At 49.6% G+C, this 16330-nt stretch overlaps 2 protein-coding genes across 2 annotated transcripts in view; one reads left to right on the top strand and one right to left on the bottom strand.

Moving 5' to 3' along the window:
* Positions 1-13541, bottom strand: part of LOC134943245 (gamma-crystallin M1-2-like) — a 65600-nt gene extending 52059 nt beyond the window's left edge. The window contains exon 1 of the mRNA XM_063932194.1: positions 12985-13541. The gene's annotated coding sequence lies outside the window, so the exon portion shown is untranslated. The remainder of the gene's footprint in view (positions 1-12984) is intronic.
* Positions 12162-16330, top strand: part of LOC134943246 (gamma-crystallin 1-like) — an 11155-nt gene continuing 6986 nt past the window's right edge. The window contains exons 1-2 of the mRNA XM_063932195.1: positions 12162-12422; positions 16074-16330. The exon at positions 16074-16330 is cut by the window's right edge and continues 12 nt beyond it. The gene's annotated coding sequence lies outside the window, so the exon portion shown is untranslated. The remainder of the gene's footprint in view (positions 12423-16073) is intronic.

Raw genomic sequence — 16330 nt, 5'->3', positions numbered from 1 at the left:
GGGGGTGCGACCAGTTGTTGATACAGGCGCTCACTGGTCCTCTCACTAATTGACAGTTTGTACTGTGTTTGGGGTTGGTACCCATTCCTTGCGGAATGGGGCGGCTGAGCAGGCGGCAGCCGTTGGAGATATACGTCTTGGGGCCTTTTACTTGCGGATGGGTGTGGCTACCGTGCGGCAGCCACAGGGTCCTCCACGGCAGCTGTTCAGGAGTGGGGCCGTTGGGGGTATGCTTCTTATAGGTCCTATTCCTTGCGGTTTGGGGCGGCTGACCATGCGACAGCCGCAGGGTCCTCCACGGCAGCGGTTCAGGAGCGGGGCCGTTGGGGGTATGCTTCTTATAGGTCCTATTCCTTGCGGATTGGGGAGGCTACCATGCGGCAGCCACAGGGTCCTCCTCGGCAGCTGTTCCGGTGCTGGGCCATTGGAGGGATACTTCTTAGGTCCTGTTCCTTGCAGATTGGGGAGGCTGCCATGCGGCAGCCACAGGGTCCTCCTCCGCGGCAGCTGTTCAGGAGGTGGTCCGTTGGAGGTATACTTTTTAGGTCCTATTCCTTGCGGATGGGGGTGGCTGCCATGCGGCAGCCATAAGGTCCTCCTCGGCAGCTATTCAAGGGGTGGTCCGTTGGAGGTATACTTCTTAGGTCCTATTCCATGCGGATGGGGTGGCTACCATGCGGCAGCCACAGGGTCCTCCACGGCGGCTATTCAGGAGGTGGTCTGTTGGAGGTATACTTTTTAGGTCCTAGTACTTGCGGATGGGGGTGGCTACCATGCGGCAGCCACGGGGTCCCCCTCGGCAGCTGTTCCGGTGCTGGGCCGTTGGAGGTATACTTCTTAGGTCCTGTTCCTTGCGGATTGGGGAGTCTGCCATGCGGCAGCCACAGGGTCCTCCACGGCGGCTGTTCAGGAGCTGGGGCGTTGGAGGTTTACTCCTTATTGGTCCTATTCCTTGCGGATTGGGGTGGCTGCTGTGCGGCAGTCACAGGGTCCCCCACGGCAGTGGTTCAGGAGCTGGGGCGTTGGGGGGTATACTTCTTAGGTCCTATTCCTTGCGGATGGGGGTGGCTGCCATGCGGCAGCCACAGGGTCCTCCGCGGCAGCTATTCAGGAGGTGGTCCATTGGAGGTATACTTTTTAGGTCCTATTCCTTGCGGATGGGGGTGGCTGCCGTGTGGCAGCCATAGAGTCCCCCTCGGCAGCTATTCAAGGGGTGGTCCATTGGAGGTATACTTCTTAGGTCCTATTCCATACGGACGGGGGTGGCTACCATGCGGAAGCCACAGGTTTCTCCGCGGTGGCTATGCAGGAGGTGGGCCGTTGGAGGTATACTTTTTAGGTCCTGTGCCTTGCGGATGGGGGTGGCTACCGTGCGGCAGCCACAGGGTCCTCCACGGCAGCTATTCAGGAGGTGCTCCGTGGAGGGATGCTTACTATAAGCCTTCTGCATGTGGATAATGTTTAGTTGCGCCTGTTGTGCTAACCCAAAAACGTGTTTACCCGTCGGTTTTTGAACGGGTAGCGTTCAGGAATCGAGGGTGTGAAGTGAATTTTTAAATTTTCCTCCGAGGGGGCCTAATTACAATTGGCTCATCAAAGGTCCACGGGAGGTTTTTGAGTTTTCTCCTTCACTTGGGTTAATTCGTTTTTTTGTCACTTGGTTTTCCTATGTGATGTATGTCAGTGTGATGGTTTTAGGGTGTTTTTTCTTTTGCAGCCGTCGATGTTTTGAACAGGAATGGCTGGTTTGGCCACTCTTACCTTTTTGGGCGGCAGGGCATTACTTGGCGCGTAGGACAGCTGATGTTCTGGGTTATGGCTTTTAGGTGGTCAGGCATCCTCTGCTTGTACTGCGTCAGCCGCAGTTTCGACAAGGGGGAAGGGGTTCGTCTTCTCCGGCTGGAGTTTTGCAGGTTTTGTCTTCCCTGGGGTTTTGGTCCTTTCAGTTAGCTTTCTTGTTTTCTTGGTTTTTATTGGTTTGGATGGCGGGGCGGTTTGTTAAACCTTTGTGGCGGGAAGTCGCTACCAACCAGCGGTCAGATGGGCATAAGTGGTCATTGTGGGGCACCCTCTTTAGAAGGACGGCAGGTGTGTCCTTACCTTGCGGTTGGACATTTAGACGTTCCCCTGCGGGAACCGAATGTTTGCCAGAGAAAAGAGTGGTGAGTCCTGCACAATGCGGGTTATGCAGGAAGGAGGCGGGGTTTGGGTACTCCCCTCCTTGGTGGTTGGATTTCATCCAAGGGACTGGAGCTGGTGTCTGGTAGCGACTGGTCCTTTGCCATCCTCCAATATAAAATCAATTCAATTACAATTATAGTTTAAAGAACAGGTCAGCGATCAATAAATATTGTCTGACCTTTAACTACAGCTAACCGTGTCCGTGTCGTTATTTTAGTGTGTCGTTATTTTAGTGATGAGCTAGCTTAAAGAAGTGTTTATGTCAATCGCAATAAAATTATGGGCGCCTTAGATAAGCTGAAGGCTGCATAAGCCTGAGGCCATATAAGAGCCCAATTTTTTGTGATTGGTTGTTTGTGACTAAGCAGTTGCTAGGCAGATCAGTGTGTTCTTGGGTATTTTTCCTATAGGATTATAGGGCTGTCCATCAAGGGTTTAGGGGTTGGTCTTGGAATAATATATAAGCCGTGGTCATGTGCCTCAGACTTCCTCTTGCCATTTTGGAATGCCCTCCCGCCCGCCCTGACTATATTTTTCCTACATCTTGTCTTTCTCGGTGGGCTCTTGACAGCCAGATTGGCGGGAAGTCGCTACCAACCAGCGGTCAGATGGGCATAAGTGGTCATTGTGGGGCACCCTCTTTAGAAGGACAGCAGGTGTGTCCTTACCTTGCGGTTGGACATTTAGACGTTCCCCTGCGGGAACCGAACGTTTGCCAGAGAAAAGAGTGGTGAGTCCTGCACAATGCGGGTTATGCAGGGAGGAGGCGGAGTTTGGGTACTCCCCTCCTTGGTGGTTGGATTTCATCCAAGGGACTGGAGCTGGTGTCTGGTAGCGACTGGTCCTTTGCCATCCTCCAATATAAAATCAATTCAATTACAATTATAGTTTAAAGAACAGGTCAGCGATCAATAAATACCGTCTGACCTTTAACTACAGCTAACCGTGTCCGTGTCGTTATTTTAGTGTGTCGTTATTTTAGTGATAAGCTAGCTTAAAGAAATGTTTATTAGAGATGAGCGGGTTCGGTTTCTCTGAATCCGAACCCGCCAGAACTTCATGTTTTTTTTCACGGGTCCGAGCGACTCGGATCTTCCCGCCTTGCTCGGTTAACCCGAGCGCGCCCGAACGTCATCATGACGCTGTCGGATTCTCGCGAGGCTCGGATTCTATCGCGAGACTCGGATTCTATATAAGGAGCCGCGCGTCGCCGCCATTTTCACACGTGCATTGAGATTGATAGGGAGAGGACGTGGCTGGCGTCCTCTCCATTTAGATTATAAGAGACTGAGAGAGATTTACTGGAGCTGACTAGGAGGAGTACTGTTACTGTAGAAGTGTAGAGACTGAGTGGAGAGAGTTTACTAGTGAGGACAGTGCAGTTTACTTTATAATCCGTTCTCTGCCTGAAAAAAGCGATACACAGCACACAGTGACTCAGTCACATACCATATCTGTGTGCACTGCTCAGGCTCAGGCCAGTGTGCTGCATCATCTATTATCTATATATAATATTATATATATCTGTCTGACTGCTCAGCTCACACAGCTTATAATTGTGGGGGAGACTGGGGAGCACTACTGCAGTGCCAGTTATAGGTTATAGCAGGAGCCAGGAGTACATAATATATTATATAGTGAGTGACCACCAGACACACAGTGCAGTTTATTTAATATATCCGTTCTCTGCCTGAAAAAAGCGATACACACAGTGACTCAGTCAGTCACATACCATATCTGTGTGCACTGCTCAGGCTCAGGCCAGTGTGCTGCATCATCTATTATCTATATATAATATTATATATATCTGTCTGACTGCTCAGCTCACACAGCTTATAATTGTGGGGGAGACTGGGGAGCACTACTGCAGTGCCAGTTATAGGTTATAGCAGGAGCCAGGAGTACATATTATATTAAAATTAAACAGTGCACACTTTTGCTGCAGGAGTGCCACTGCCAGTGTGACTGACCAGTGACCTGACCACACTGACCACCAGTATAGTTAGTAGTATACTTATATTGTGATTGCCTGAAAAAGTTAAACACTCGTCGTGTGACTTCACTTGTGTGTTTTTTTTTTTTTTATTCTATAAAAATAAAACTCATTCTGCTGACAGACAGTGTCCAGCAGGTCCGTCATTATATAATATATAATATATACCTGTCCGGCTGCAGTAGTGATATATATATATTTTTTATATCATTTATCATCCAGTCGCAGCAGACACAGTACGGTAGTTCACGGCTGTGGCTACCTCTGTGTCTCTGCACTCGGCAGGCAGTCCGTCCATAATTGTAATACCACCTAACCGTGGATTTTTTTCATTCTTCTTTATACATACATAGTTACATAGACATCTTCTCTTTATCAACCAGTCTATATTAGCTGCAGACACAGTACAGTACGGTAGTTCACGGCTGTGGCTACCTCTGTGTCTGCAGTCGGCAGGCAGTCCATAATTGTATACTAGTATCCATCTCCATTGTTTACCTGAGGTGCCTTTTAGTTGTGCCTATTAAAATATGGAGAACAAAAATGTTGAGGTTCCAAAATTAGGGAAAGATCAAGATCCACTTCCACCTCGTGCTGAAGCTGCTGCCACTAATCATGGCCGAGACGATGAAATGCCAGCAACGTCGTCTGCCAAGGCCGATGCCCAATGTCATAGTACAGAGCATGTCAAATCCAAAACACCAAATATCAGAAAAAAAAGGACTCCAAAACCTAAAATAAAATTGTCGGAGGAGAAGCGTAAACTTGCCAATATGCCATTTACCACACGGAGTGGCAAGGAACGGCTGAGGCCCTGGCCTATGTTCATGGCTAGTGGTTCAGCTTCACATGAGGATGGAAGCACTCAGCCTCTCGCTAGAAAAATGAAAAGACTCAAGCTGGCAAAAGCAGCACAGCAAAGAACTGTGCATTCTTCGAAATCCCAAATCCACAAGGAGAGTCCAATTGTGTCGGTTGCGATGCCTGACCTTCCCAACACTGGACGTGAAGAGCATGCGCCTTCCACCATTTGCACGCCCCCTGCAAGTGCTGGAAGGAGCACCCGCAGTCCAGTTCCTGATAGTCAGATTGAAGATGTCAGTGTTGAAGTACACCAGGATGAGGAGGATATGGGTGTTGCTGGCGCTGGGGAGGAAATTGACCAGGAGGATTCTGATGGTGAGGTGGTTTGTTTAAGTCAGGCACCCGGGGAGACACCTGTTGTCCGTGGGAGGAATATGGCCGTTGACATGCCAGGTGAAAATACCAAAAAAATCAGCTCTTCGGTGTGGAGGTATTTCACCAGAAATGCGGACAACAGGTGTCAAGCCGTGTGTTCCCTTTGTCAAGCTGTAATAAGTAGGGGTAAGGACGTTAACCACCTCGGAACATCCTCCCTTATACGTCACCTGCAGCGCATTCATAATAAGTCAGTGACAAGTTCAAAAACTTTGGGTGACAGCGGAAGCAGTCCACTGACCAGTAAATCCCTTCCTCTTGTAACCAAGCTCACGCAAACCACCCCACCAACTCCCTCAGTGTCAATTTCCTCCTTCCCCAGGAATGCCAATAGTCCTGCAGGCCATGTCACTGGCAATTCTGACGAGTCCTCTCCTGCCTGGGATTCCTCCGATGCATCCTTGCGTGTAACGCCTACTGCTGCTGGCGCTGCTGTTGTTGCCGCTGGGAGTCGATGGTCATCCCAGAGGGGAAGTCGTAAGCCCACTTGTATTACTTCCAGTAAGCAATTGACTGTTCAACAGTCCTTTGCGAGGAAGATGAAATATCACAGCAGTCATCCTACTGCAAAGCGGATAACTGAGGCCTTGGCATCCTGGGTGGTGAGAAACGTGGTTCCGGTATCCATCATTACTGCAGAGCCAACTAGAGACTTGTTGGAGGTACTGTGTCCCCGGTACCAAATACCATCTAGGTTCCATTTCTCTAGGCAGGCGATACCGAAAATGTACACAGACCTCAGAAAAAGAGTCACCAGTGTCCTAAAAAATGCAGCTGTACCCAATGTCCACTTAACCACGGACATGTGGACAAGTGGAGCAGGGCAGGGTCAGGACTATATGACTGTGACAGCCCACTGGGTAGATGTATGGACTCCCGCCGCAAGAACAGCAGCGGCGGCACCAGTAGCAGCATCTCGCAAACGCCAACTCTTTCCTAGGCAGGCTACGCTTTGTATCACCGGTTTCCAGAATACGCACACAGCTGAAAACCTCTTACGGCAACTGAGGAAGATCATCGCGGAATGGCTTACCCCAATTGGACTCTCCTGTGGATTTGTGGCATCGGACAACGCCAGCAATATTGTGTGTGCATTAAATATGGGCAAATTCCAGCACGTCCCATGTTTTGCACATACCTTGAATTTGGTGGTGCAGAATTTTTTAAAAAACGACAGGGGCGTGCAAGAGATGCTGTCGGTGGCCAGAAAAATTGCGGGACACTTTCGGCGTACAGGCACCACGTACAGAAGACTGGAGCACCACCAAAAACTACTGAACCTGCCCTGCCATCATCTGAAGCAAGAAGTGGTAACGAGGTGGAATTCAACCCTCTATATGCTTCAGAGGTTGGAGGAGCAGCAAAAGGCCATTCAAGCCTATACAATTGAGCACGATATAGGAGGTGGAATGCACCTGTCTCAAGTGCAGTGGAGAATGATTTCAACGTTGTGCAAGGTTCTGATGCCCTTTGAACTTGCCACACGTGAAGTCAGTTCAGACACTGCCAGCCTGAGTCAGGTCATTCCCCTCATCAGGCTTTTGCAGAAGAAGCTGGAGGCATTGAAGAAGGAGCTAAAAGGGAGCGATTCCGCTAGGCATGTGGGACTTGTGGATGCAGCCCTTAATTCGCTTAACAAGGATTCACGGGTGGTCAATCTGTTGAAATCAGAGCACTACATTTTGGCCACCGTGCTCGATCCTAGATTTAAAGCCTACCTTGGATCTCTCTTTCCGGCAGACACAAGTCTGCTGGGGTGCAAAGACCTGCTGGTGAGAAAATTGTCAAGTCAAGCGGAACGCGACCTGTCAACATCTCCTCCTCCACATTCTCCCGCAACTGGGGGTGCGAGGAAAAGGCTCAGAATTCCGAGCCCACCCGCTGGCGGTGATGCAGGGCAGTCTGGAGCGACTGCTGATGCTGACATCTGGTCCGGACTGAAGGACCTGACAACGATTACGGACATGTCGTCTACTGTCACTGCATATGATTCTCTCAACATTGATAGAATGGTGGAGGATTATATGAGTGACCGCATCCAAGTAGGCACGTCACACAGTCCGTACTTATACTGGCAGGAAAAAGAGGCAATTTGGAGGCCCTTGCACAAACTGGCTTTATTCTACCTAAGTTGCCCTCCCACAAGTGTGTACTCCGAAAGAGTGTTTAGTGCCGCCGCTCACCTTGTCAGCAATCGGCGTACGAGGTTACATCCAGAAAATGTGGAGAAGATGATGTTCATTAAAATGAATTATAATCAATTCCTCCGCGGAGACATTGACCAGCAGCAATTGCCTCCACAAAGTACACAGGGAGCTGAGATGGTGGATTCCAGTGGGGACGAATTGATAATCTGTGAGGAGGGGGATGTACACGGTGATATATCGGAGGGTGAAGATGAGGTGGACATCTTGCCTCTGTAGAGCCAGTTTGTGCAAGGAGAGATTAATTGCTTCTTTTTTGGGGGGGGTCCAAACCAACCCGTCATATCAGTCACAGTCGTGTGGCAGACCCTGTCACTGAAATGATGGGTTGGTTAAAGTGTGCATGTCCTGTTTTGTTTATACAACATAAGGGTGGGTGGGAGGGCCCAAGGACAATTCCATCTTGCACCTCTTTTTTCTTTTCTTTTTCTTTGCATCATGTGCTGATTGGGGAGGGTTTTTTGGAAGGGACATCCTGCGTGACACTGCAGTGCCACTCCTAGATGGGCCCGGTGTTTGTGTCGGCCACTAGGGTCGCTAATCTTACTCACACAGTCAGCTACCTCATTGCGCCTCTTTTTTTCTTTGCGTCATGTGCTGTTTGGGGAGGGTTTTTTGGAAGGGACATCCTGCGTGACACTGCAGTGCCACTCCTAGATGGGCCCGGTGTTTGTGTCGGCCACTAGGGTCGCTAATCTTACTCACACAGCTACCTCATTGCGCCTCTTTTTTTCTTTGCGTCATGTGCTGTTTGGGGAGGGTTTTTTGGAAGGGCCATCCTGCGTGACACTGCAGTGCCACTCCTAGATGGGCCCGGTGTTTGTGTCGGCCACTAGGGTCGCTAATCTTACTCACACAGCTACCTCATTGCGCCTCTTTTTTTCTTTGCGTCATGTGCTGTTTGGGGAGGGTTTTTTGGAAGGGACATCCTGCGTGACACTGCAGTGCCACTCCTAGATGGGCCCGGTGTTTGTGTCGGCCACTAGGGTCGCTTATCTTACTCACACAGCGACCTCGGTGCAAATTTTAGGACTAAAAATAATATTGTGAGGTGTGAGGTATTCAGAATAGACTGAAAATGAGTGTAAATTATGGTTTTTGAGGTTAATAATACTTTGGGATCAAAATGACCCCCAAATTCTATGATTTAAGCTGTTTTTTAGTGTTTTTTGAAAAAAACACCCTAATCCAAAACACACCCGAATCCGACAAAAAAAATTCGGTGAGGTTTTGCCAAAACGCGTTCGAACCCAAAACACGGCCGCGGAACCGAACCCAAAACCAAAACACAAAACCCGAAAAATTTCAGGCGCTCATCTCTAGTGTTTATGTCAATCGCAATAAAATTATGGGCGCCTTATAGGAATTCATACGCGGGTATTCCACATTGACAGATCCTATTTCCGCATGTAAAGTAACCGATCCTTTACATTGGTCAGAAGAAACCCAACAAACTTTCCTTACACTCAAGCAAGCATTCATATCCGTGGCTGATATCAGAAATTGTAGGACTTGGGACTGACCATATAGACAGGACCTCTCCCCCCATTCTCCCCTGGGTGTGGTATAATAGATAGACAGTGTCTAGTTAGACAGTCAATAGATAAACACCATATGTTAGACAGACATTAGGTCGACATGGTTAAAAGGTCAACAGGGTCAAAAGGTCGACATGAAAATGGTCGACATAAAAAAGGTAGACACCATGTTTTTGGTATTTTTGTGGTTTGTGTGGATATTTTTGTCATCTGGGACCCCCAATTGTAGAAAGGCATACCCTCCCGGGGCTCGCTTCCCTCGCCACGCTTCGGGCACGCTGGCTCGCTGCGCTCACCACAAGGTTTATAACCAACTCTATGCCGACATGGATAGAGAAGGTATGAAATTGTCCAAAAACATGTTAAATAAAAAAACAAAAAACAATTTGTCTATCTTTTTTATGTCGACCTTTTGACCCTGTCGACCTTTTGACCCTGTCTGTCTAACATATGGTGTCTATCTATTGACTGTCTAACTAGACACTGTCTATCTATCATCTGGATTACCCCCCCCCCCCCCAACAAAAAAAAACAAAAAAAAAAAGATTCTGCAGCACTACTCCATGTTACAGGTGGAGGCTTGAAGACCTGCAGGAATAAATCACGGAGAGCTGATACACGGGGAAGGTTTGTTTTAAGAAGTCCTCCCTGCACAGCAGCCCCCTGGTGTAGCTCTCCATGTATTGGCATTAGGAGCCTGGGGTGGGCTCCTCTCTCTGTAAGGTCCTGGGACACCAGTCCCCGCAGTCCCCCCCTGGTGGCTGACCTGTTCAAATCTGTCCCATTTCTCAACTAACCAGTTAAAACCAGTCATAGTGAGAGTGATCGCTGTCAGAAGATGGTTAGGAATCGGATTTGTTTCATCTGTTTATTTCTTCCTCTCAACAAAACATTAACACTACTCCTAGATACTACTCCCGACGGTCAAAATACTGACAAAATCAAAATACCGACAAAGAAAAAAAACTACATTTGAAATACCGACAAGGTCAAAATACCGACATTTAAAACGTCGACAGCTCAAAAAGTCAACCCACGTTTTTCATTGTTTTTTTGGTGTGTATGCTGACATAGGTCAACATGGACACCGTATAAGTGTACCGTTTCCCCTCACATGGCTCGACGCACACGCCATGGTCTACTGGGATGGTAAAGTATGAACAAGTTGGTTTGAATTAAAATATCATAAAAAACTCATGTTGACTCTTTGACCTGTCGACATTTTAAATGTCGGTATTTTGACCTTGTCAGTATTTTGACCATCGGTCAATTGTTGTTGGTATTTTCACAGTTGGGATTTTGATTGTAGTTAAATTGACTGCATCTGTGTGGTACTTTACAAAGACAAAATAATTTTCGCACTTAGGGGGGTATTCAGGGACGAAATAAGCAACCAAAAGCTGCAGGAGATTATAGCAGTAAGCAGTGTCAGATTAAGGTCCACATGGGACTGGAGCAGAAATTTCTGAAGGGCCTATTGTGTGCCGCCACAGGAAGTGTGAATAGTGATATGTGGGGCATATCCATTAGCATTTATATAATAGGTGCAGTGTGTGTGTGGTGTACAGGGGAGCCCACACCACCCACACTTATCTTTCTGGTGTCCCAAGTCAGCACTGCAGCAAAAAAATCACTGGGAAAATGGCTGCTGCACATATACAGAAGTGATTAGTCTCCGGAACATGGCGGCAGCTTGTTTCCAAAGACCTTTGTATGCACAGTCGACTCTGGCACAATGCCAGAGTCTACAGCGCCATAGAGAGGAGTTTGCACATGGGCCCCCTCTGATAATCCACTCCTGGGCATGACTAGTCCTGTGGGGGTGTGGCATGCATCATGGGTTGCCCTTCCCAATTTGTTTAAATCCACAGTGTGATTTGAAAGACTGCAAATGAAGAAAAAGGAAACACCCCTTGTTAATGTGACAAAAAAAGAAAAATGGCCCAGACCGCAGTGCTTCTGCCATTGGTGGGGTGCTTGCAGCGTCACCTGAGTGCAGAACGCCCATGACTAAGATTTAGAGGATACACCGAAACAGCTGTCTCGAGCAGTGACATCTTACAGGATGACTGCCACTTGATCCATTCCTTATATTGGATAAGAACTGCATTTATGCTACCTATTGGCTTGTTCAGTCTCCTGTTTAAGCTGTCTGTTTTTTTTAACTTTATGAACATGCACAATTTGTACAATAAATAAAGACTCTCTGTTCTTTTGCATAGGATGTTGCTGGTTGCTTTTTTCCAGGGCAGTAACTAGGTGTGTGCCAGCAGTGCCTGGGAGACAGCGCATAAGCACTGTAGGTGCAGAATCGCCACCCACAAACGCTGGGCCAGGCTGCCCCGCACTAGTAAGTCTGCCTGCCACCATCTGCAGCGTCCGGCTGCTTCTCTGCTGGGCATAGTGCTGCCATTACATATAGCAGTGGAGCGGACAGGGTAGATGCTAGAATCAAGTGGGCTAAGGGACCTTTTCCATAAGGGGGAGGAGTTACGACGCAAGGGGGAGGAGCTAGGCCAGCGGGATAGTTCCTCTACTATCCACGCCACCAACTATTACCTTTAGTAATTAGGTGGTGAGCGAAGCGGAGTGAGCCACCGTGCCCGAAGCGTGGCGAGCGAAGCGAGCCCGCGAGGGTACTTTTCGGGTACCCTGTTCGCCCGTAGCTCCTCCCCCTGGCGACGTAGCTCCTCCCCTCAATACGTCACAAGGTCCCTTCAGCCCCTCCGATATAGAACCAACCGAGCGGACAGGGCTGTAGCGGTCTGTCCCCTCCCCGACTCGTCTGCAGGCTTCCCCATGCTCATCCTGCCCGGCCACCTCTCCCATTCAGTCTGCCCACTCCATGGCTTGCCTGCAGGTTTACCGCTGTACTCCTGCAACCCACCCAGCAGCCGTGAGATGGACTCTGGATACAGTGTGTGGGATGCTGCTGTGGAAGGGTGTGTCACAGCAGCGGTGCTGCGTCTCTGTGTGTCCGTCTCCATCACTGACACTGGCTGATAGCCGCCTGCCTGTGTGCCGCGCAGCTCCTCGTAGGTATTTCCGAGCTGGACTGGCCGGATGGGTGAGCACTGAATATAGCAAGGCCTGTCGGGTGCTGTAGTTCATTCTAACTGAACAATCAGTAGTGCAGAGCGGTGCCAGACTGCCACCTGCCCACTCCCAGCGCCTCCGGTTACACTGGCGGATGGCAACACTCCAGCCTCACAGCTCGTTTCCTTGGCAACCAGCTTCTACCACCGGCTCCAGGCTCCAAGGGCAGTGGTATGGGAAACAACTACTGTGGGCATTAATATGTGTCTTTACGCAGCACAACTACTGTGGGCAGTACGTGTGTAAGCGGCACAACTACATTATGTGTGTAAGGGGCATAACTACAGTGGGCATTATGTGTATAACGTGTGCTACTTGGCATAATGTGTATAAGTGGCTGTATCTGGCATAATGTGTATAAGGGGCTGTACCTGGCGTAACGTTTATAAGGGCTCTATTCTGGGATTTAATGTGTATAAGGGGCACTACTGTGCGGTGTAACGTGAATAACGGACACTATTCTATGGTCGCGCCTCTTCCCCATGAATACCATGTCCCTATATTGTTGGCATGCTGTTTAGGCACACACTGTCCCTATTTTAAATATGGGGGGGGAGCACCAATTCTCTTTCTGGCACAGGGCATTTATTGTATTGGAAACTCATTGGAACATTGCGTGCGGCTTGCCTCATGCTGGAAATATATATATATAAATATGTATGTGTGTGGGTGTATACACACTTACAAGGACGTACTAGAAAATAATCGTAAGATTTCACAAATATGTACTTACCAGCCAACCCCCTTCCTCCTCTGGTCCCTTGTCCCTTCCTCCTCTGCAGGATGAAATCGGGATTGACCCACCCGGTTATTCACAGGGCGTTTGGCAGCAGCTCTTACTCAGGGCTTTGCCAAAGGACAGGATGCTAGTGCTGTGTCAGGAAGACATGATCCCCAGTGCCATGCTGGGTGAGAGAGAGGCTGCTCAGTGGCAATATCAAGGTTTCCCTGGCAGTGGTCTCATTTCCAGAACTGAATACAGCAGTAGGGAGGTTCAATGTCATCAGATCCAGGGACTACTGGCAGGTGCGTAACTAGAACTTTGTGGGCCCCCCACCATTGTCACCACAATGCCCCTTAGGGGGGCAGGAGAGAGGGGAGTGAGAGATAGAGTATGTTGGGGGGAGAGGAGGTAAAGCGAGAGAAAGGGATGAGAGGGAAGAGAGAGAGAGGGCATTAGGGAAACAGAGAGGGTGTCAGAGGGAGAAAGGGGGAGGAGCAAGAGAGAGAGAGAGAGGGAGGGTGCGAGTGGGAGAGAGAGTGTCAGAGAGGGAGGGAGAGAGAGAGTGTGAGTTTCAGGGAGAGAAAGAGGGAGAGACGGAGACACACAGTGTCAGGGTGAGAGAGACACTGTCAGGGAGATAGAGAAAGTGTCAGGGAGAGAGAGAGAGAGAGAGAGAGTAAGAGAGAGAGGAGCAAGAGAGAGACTGTTAGGGAGAGGGTGGAAGAGAGAGCGAGCGCGAGGAGGAGGAACAGGGGAGACACTACCTGATTAAAGCACAGAACAAGGGGTGGGCATAGATGGATGGGGGCCATAGAAGGACAGATGGACGGAGCACTATATGGGGCAAAGACAGACAGATTGATAGACGTCGGTGCATAGAAGGATGGACAGAGCACCACATGGGGCAATAGATGGAGAGATGTACAGACAAACAGGGGACGGGCATAAACAGACAGAGCACCACATGGAGAATAGATGGAAAGGGGGCTGGCACAGATAGACGGACGGACGGGGGGCATAGACGGACAGAGCACCATATGGTGGCATGAAAGGATAGAAAGACAGACAGACATGGGGGGGCCATAGATGGACTGGGGCTGGACATAGATGGCTGGGGGGGGGCATAATTGGACAGAACACCATATGGGGGCATACTGTAGATGCATAGATGGATGGGGCAGGGCATATATACGGATGGACGGCAGGCATACAGACAAGGGGGGCATAGACGGACAGACAGTCGGATGGATGGTAGGGGAGATGGGAACTCACCATCAGTGGGACTGTGTGTGTGGCACTGTCCAAGCATGACCTGTCCATCAGCCGTGCAGCGCCACCGCTACTGCAGATATACTTCTGCCACCGCTACTGCAGATATACTTCTGCCACCGCTACTGCAGATATACTTCTGCCACCGCTACTGCAGATATACTTCTGCCACCGCTACTGCAGATATACTTCTGCCACCGCTACTGCAGATATACTTCTGCCACCGCTACTGCAGATATACTTCTGCCACCGCTACTGCAGATATACTTCTGCCACCGCTACTGCAGATATACTTCTGCCACCGCTACTGCAGATATACTTCTGCCACCGCTACTGCAGATATACTTCTGGGTTCTCTCCACCAATTGGCTCTGGTCATACATTGAGGGCGGCTCTACAAACTGCACCTGGCCTCCCTCCCAGAAAGTAAATTGACAGGTCCTGAAACTCAGTAGTACAAAGAAAAAAAAAGAATGAAAATGGAGCAGTGGAATTGCATCCCCTGCACCCTCTAGTTACCCCACTGACTACTGGGACTGCTGCGCTTGTGATGGTGCAGACTGCGGAGGTGGCAGCGCTGGGACCGGCACTACCACGGCTGACGCTGTAATCTGCAGGGTGACACAGTCCCAGAAAGGGCTGTCATTGCCGCTGCTGATACTGCTGGGGGCGGGGAGCGGGCATTATGCCCGTGGTTTAGTGTAACCTCTGGTGGTAAGGAGGGACTCGGACATGATTGCCCATGTACATGATTCCCTGCTCAGTAGTGTAACCGCGGGTGGGGGAGCTCCGGCGGCGGGGAGGGGAAGGAAGGGGGGGTGCTTTTAACTCACCTCCTGTGGGGATTGAGGGAGTCCGGGCTGCCCCGTTAGCTCCGGGGTTGGGGTCGATCGGACATTACTGCCCGCGGGTCACTGTGACATCCGGTGGAGGACAGGAGGGGGTGGTCAATCTTCACTTCAAGCTCCAGGTGTTGGGGCGGGATGCCCGCGCTGCGGCTGCACTGTAAACTGTGGTGGAGAGCGGGGAGGCGGAGCTGACATGAATGCACCTGCATTCTCCTGGCGGATAGTAGGGAGGGGAGGTGACGGCCAGCAGGGTTTGCATGGGGTCTGGGAGGACGGCCGTTGGCATTAATGTGATAAAAACAGTTTTTTTCCCTGTCAATTCTGCCTGTCTCTCATGGGCCTATTTTAATGGGGAGGCCTGGAGCTGCAGCTCCATCCGCCCCATTGTTAATCCGGCCCTGGCAGTAAGGCCCAGATTTATCAAGCATTGGAGAGTAATAAATTGCACAATGATAAAGTATCAGCCAATCAGCTCCTAACTGCCATGTTACAGGCTGTGTTTGAAACATGACAGCTAGGAGCTGATTGGTTGGTACTTTATCACCATTGATGTTTCTATCATGGGTGCAACGTGTGTGGTGCACACGGGCCCCTGGATCCAAGGAGGGCCCACACCGCACACATTACACCCATAGTTTTCATACTCACCTCTTCGAAGTCCACCGCCGGGCACTACAGCGGCAGCCGTCGTGGCAAAATAACACCACAAAAATGGCCACTGCGCATGCGCAGTAAGACATTTGTCTCATAAATATGGCGGGCGCCATGTTTCGGGAGACCTGCGCACGTGCAGTAGACTCTGGCATATTGCACGGCCCACTCCTCTCTTAGGACACCCCTGTTTATCACTGTGCAATTTATCACTCTCCAAGGCTTGATAAATCTGGGCATTACTGATATAAACTCCTGTAGCTTTTGGTTGCTTATTTCACCTTGTTCGTCCCTGAATACCCCCCTAACTATTTTGTTTCCCATACCAAGGCAATTTTTTTCTAACTACAAATAACTAAACAAAAGCTAAAGGCTACAGATTGCAGCAAACAAAGCAGCCTGGGGCTGTAGAATGAATGAACAATCCCCGGCACTACGGCCCATACAGAGAAAGGGCAATGCACACCCTTTTTGAAAATAAAGCTCAGATGTCCTTTGTTAAGTAGTTGCAGACCAGCTTAAAGCCAGGACTATAAATAGGAGTTTTCCCTGTTCCAATCCAGAGATCCAGGATCTACAGAACAGCC

The sequence above is a fragment of the Pseudophryne corroboree genome, chromosome 7 (genome assembly GCF_028390025.1).
Source record: "Pseudophryne corroboree isolate aPseCor3 chromosome 7, aPseCor3.hap2, whole genome shotgun sequence".
Lineage (NCBI taxonomy): Eukaryota > Metazoa > Chordata > Amphibia > Anura > Myobatrachidae > Pseudophryne > Pseudophryne corroboree.
The sequence above is the reverse complement of the archived record's forward strand: the minus strand, read 5'-3'. Positions and strand labels throughout refer to the sequence as shown.